Genomic DNA, 4,993 nt, shown 5'->3' with positions numbered 1-4,993 from the left:
ACACGACTGGAGTGACTTAGCAGCAGCAGCAGCTTGTGGTGGATCATGGGCTCCAGGCACATGAACTTCAGCAGTCGTAATGCATGGGCTCTAGAGCCTGGACTCAGTGGTTGTGGCCCAAGGGCTTAGCTGCTCTGTGGCATGCGGAATCTTCCCGCGAGTGAGAGTGAGTGAGTGAAGTCGCTCAGTCTTTGAGACCCCATGGACTGTAGCCCACCAGGCTCCTCCCTCCATGGGATTCTCCAGGCAAGAGTACTGGAGTGGGGTGCCATTTCCTTCTCCAGGAGATCTTCCTGACCCAGGGATCGAACCTGGGTCTCCAGCGTTCCAGGCAGATGCTTTAACCTCTGAGCCACCAGGGAAGCCCCGGAATCTTCCTGTACCAGGGATCAAAACTATATCCCCTACACTGGCATGCTGTTTACCACTGGACCACCAGGGAAGTCCAAGAGTGTAAAATTATATAACTACTTAGGCAAACTCTGTGGCAATTTCTACTCAAGTACAATATATGCCACTCTATGACACAGTATTTCCCTCTTATGTATTTACCCAGAGAAATGGAAACAAATATCCTCACAAAGATTTTTACACAGATGTTCATAGCAGCTTAATTTACAGTAGTTCTAACCTAGAAACAACCCAAACGTCCATTAACACTGGAATGGGTGAATAATTTCTACCTGCAACAGCATGGATGAATCTCAGAAAACTACGCAGAGCAGACGCAAATGAATATACACTATCAGACTCTGTTTTCTCTTTTTCCTTTTTAAAAATTATTTTCTTGCTGTTGTTGTTTTTAATTACTTTTTGTTTCTTTTGTTTTTGTGAAGTTCTAGAAAAGCCAAATAGGCAAAGAACACAAACTTTGGAGAGTGATTGGTGGCTACTGACTGTTAATGGGTACAAGAGAATTTGCTTGGGTGATGGAAACTTTCCATATTGCACCTATACATACATAGTTGGATACATAGGTAAAAAGTCAGTGAACTGTACGCTTAAGATCTGTGTTTTGTACTAAATGTCAATTATATTTCAATTTAAACTAGAGAAATAGAATATATAAAGAAACAGAAATTAGAAAATCAAACAGTGACAGGAGTTAAGGGAGAGAGTTGCCAGTTAGCAATATCTAAATTTTTGACCCATAATTCTATTAAATATTCTATCCCATGTTGAAGTAAAATGATTTTAAAAATTTATTTTGATTCCAAATGATGTCCCCAAATATCAAAGTAATTTCCCAGGCTCTTCCTTTTGCTCAGGACCCAGTCAACGTCCTGAGAAGGCTGAATCTGGGCTCTGGAATGAGAGTGGGCTTCCTGGACATACAACCTATACAGTGACACAGGACAAGGAGCTCAGAAAGAGTTTAATGCTCTGCTGTCACAGTCTTGAAACTCTTAAAAATTTTATCTTTGAACTTGGGTTTTGCAAGAGAAATTTGTTGAGACAATGAAGCCTGTGCATCAACAGAAGAGATATGTACAATAGATGTGTCTGCTACTTGTTGCTGTTCTATTTGCACATACAATTTGTGAGGCCCATGGTCACACAATTTCCGTGGGTTCACAGTGTGTGGGAGTTCCATAAGACTCAAACCAAGGGCAAGATAGCATACTGCATCTATGACTGAGTAATGAATGAAGCCCTGACAGCCCTCAGGGGCCAGGTTATCTGCTTGAACTGGTAGTTTCCAAAACAGGAAAAAAAAAAAAAAAAAAAAGGCGGTGTTCTAAGAAACAGTAATCCTTGTATTGTGGTGGTGGTTTAGTCACTAAATCATGTCTGATTCTTTGCAACCCCGTGGACTATAGCCTGCCAGGTTCTTCTGTCCATGGATTTCCCAGGCAAGAATACTGGAGTGGGTTGCCATTTCCTTCTTCAGGGGATCTTCCCAACCCAGGGACTGAACCCAGGGATTGAACATAAGACAACTCATGTTTTCTTTTCCTTTCCTTCTTAGTCATTCCTTACGTATCAGAAAGCTGCAGGTAGAATGTGTCGATAGACTGTATGCATATCAGGAAGTTAAATAAGGGACTTGGCTGGTGGTCCAGTGGTTAAGACATCATGCTGCCAGTGCATGGGGTGCAGGTTCAATCCTTGGCTCAGAAACTAAGATCCCACATGCTGAGGGGCATAGCCAAAAGACTAAAAAAAACAATAACAAAAAAATAAAGAAGTTAAATAACTGTGCAGCCAATCTAGTTCTAAGACATTTTTATCATTCCAAAAGAACCTCTGTACTCAGAGTAGTTAGTTAGTAATGACCTCTCTCTTCAGATTCTGCTGTCATTCTGGCTTTTTATGTTCTACAAGATAAAGTTTTATTTTATTTATAACCAGAAAAAAAAAATCAGCAGCACAAAGAGTGGAGGTCATGCTGAAAGTCCACCTGGCGGATTTGAATCTGTCAGATAAGCATATCATCTCATGCTTCCATTCTGTAACTGTTATACTCATTTTATATTACTTGGTAAATTATTAATATAAATGTTATAGATGAACTTAAGATTATAGAAACATGAGTATTATGTTTTTGTCTGCACTTTTCTGTATTTTCACCATCTCAAAGTTAAAAATGAAAACACACAATACCTGTTTATTATTTGAAATCTGGAAGATAAAAAATAGTAAAGTAATTACTCATAATTTAACCACCTGGAGGTTACTCTTAAATGTCAGTACCCATTTCTTAGTGAAAGGAAAAGGGACCAACCATCTAAGCATTTTATGAAGGTTAAAGTGGTGGCATCTGAAAGCAAAATATCAATACTACACTTGAACACAAGTGATATCAGATTCTTCAAAGAAAGTCAGGGACCATAAGTGTACTTGACACAGATGCAGAAGGGTAAAATCTCAGATGAGCAGAACATTACAACACATTGGGCGTAATCTATATGACACTTTTAATTTCATATGACCGTGTTTCAGAACTCTGCCATTCTAGTTAGTAGAACCATTTACCTAAAAAAAAAAAAAAATCCATCTCTAATAAGCAACAAGGACCTACTCGTAGCACAAAGAACTACACTCTCAATATTTTGTAATGACCTATAAGGGAAAAGAATCTGAAAAAGAGCATATACGTATACATGTTCTGTATACCCGAAACTAACACCACATTGTAAATCAACTATACTTCAATTAAAAAAAATCCACTCTCTAAAAATTAAAATACATAAAAATGTGTATATGTATATATATACACACACACACATAAACACTCAAAACAATTTTCCTTTTCCTTTGGGTCTGTAAGTAGCAAAATGATTTTTGCAAATTTATTTATGTACCCAATTTATGAATGATAAAGTTATCTCTAAGAAATTTCTGCCACTTTACTTTCTATTTGGGTTTCTGGTTCTTTCTAGATGGAGGCTTAGAGGTGTCACAAGGAGGAATGAGTGAAAGTTGCTGTTAGGTCTGACTGTTTGCTATCCCATGGACCATACAGTTCATGGAATTCTCCAGGCCAGAATACTGGAGTGGGTAGCCTTTCCCTTCTCCAGGGGATCTTCCCAACCCAGGGATCGAACCCAGGTCTCCCGCATGGGAGGTGGATTCTTTACCAGCTGAGCCACCAGGGAAGCCTAAGAAGAAGGAAAGTGAAAGGGAAGTCGCATCTGACTCGTTGCCATCCCACAGACTGTAGCCTACCAGGCTTCTCTGTCCAAGGTATTTTCCAGGCAAGAGTACCAGAGTGGGTTGCCATTTCCTTCTCCACGGGATCTTCCCGACTGAAGGATCGAACCTGGGTCTCCCGCATTGCAGGCAGACGCTTCACCCTCTGAGCCACCAGGGAAGGAAGTTTCAAATTGCCCTTGACCAGCTAGCTGGAAGGAGAAGCTGCTGGAAGTTCAGCTCCTGAGGCAAATGCCCTCCAGCCCCACTCAGTCCTTGGACACAGCAACCCTGTTCTAAAACAGAGTAGAGACTGTGGCTTTTGGCTTTAAGATAGGACTCCATTTTCTCTCTCTCCAGTTTCATCCCCTGGAGACCAGACTCAGCTGGGTTGGCATCCTCCTGCTTGGCAGTAGAAATCTTCATTCAGCGTTCCACCTCATCCTCCATAACAGGGTGCCAGGGTGCATGCTACTGTAGAAAGCTGTTGCTTTGGCAGGTGAGAAAAGCAAGGAAATGGAAGGATTATACAACTTTATCTCACTGAGGTAGGAACTTTACCAAGAAACATTCAGCTGACGTTCAGCTGGAGTGATGAATTGGTTAAAGGGTTTGGGGATCAGGGCTGAGGAAAATGAGAAGCTGAGAAAATACGCTGCTCCAAGGGACCTGAAATGGAGATAGGTAAATCTGTAATAAGGTCAGTCAGCATGGTTCCAGGATTTTCTGCAGGAGAGTCCCCAAATAGAGACAGAGAATCTTCTAAAAGGAAAATCACTAAAAAGGGAGGGTTGAGAACCTGAGTGACTTGGGGAGTTTTAGGCTTCCCCTGATGGCTCAGATGGTAAAGTATTTGCCTACAATGCAGGATACCCAGGTTTGACCCCTAGGTTGTGACAATCCGTTGGAGAAGGGAATGGCTACCCACTCCAGTATTCTTGCCTGGCAATCCCATGAACAGAGGAGCCTGGTGGGCTACAGTTCATGGGTCAGACAGGACTGAGGGACCAAGCACACACAGAGCATCTAAAACATAGTCAAGATTCGGGCTTTCTGTATAGGATAATCAGATGTCAAGATCTTCTCAATTTTTCTAAAGGAAAAATACTACAAAGTGGTTTCTCTTTAAACCAGAAATTCCCCTTAAACTGGAAAGGTAGGAGGGAGGGGTAGGCAGGAACTGAAAAGGCCGGAGGGAGAAGTGGGAGTAGATGACCTTCAAGGACCCTCCCAGAGCAACAGCACCCAAAGGCAGGATAGTCCCCTGAGGGTGAGCTGGAAATTTGTGAGTGTTTTTTGAGTGTTACAAAGGTAGCAGTTAGTAAAGCTAAATGTAATCAATGTTACTTCTTTTAAAAGA

General features: G+C 41.4%; 1 non-coding gene across 1 annotated transcript; it reads right to left on the bottom strand.

Moving 5' to 3' along the window:
- Positions 1 to 289: 289 nt before the first annotated feature.
- Positions 290 to 362, bottom strand: TRNAS-GGA (transfer RNA serine (anticodon GGA)). The gene has a single exon. It is a non-coding gene; the product is annotated as a tRNA-Ser (tRNA).
- Between the last annotated feature and the right edge of the window lie 4,631 nt (positions 363 to 4,993).

Source organism: Budorcas taxicolor, chromosome 20, assembly GCF_023091745.1.
Source record: "Budorcas taxicolor isolate Tak-1 chromosome 20, Takin1.1, whole genome shotgun sequence".
NCBI classification, from domain to species: Eukaryota; Metazoa; Chordata; class Mammalia; order Artiodactyla; family Bovidae; genus Budorcas; species Budorcas taxicolor.
This window is presented reverse-complemented; position numbering and strand designations above follow the sequence as displayed.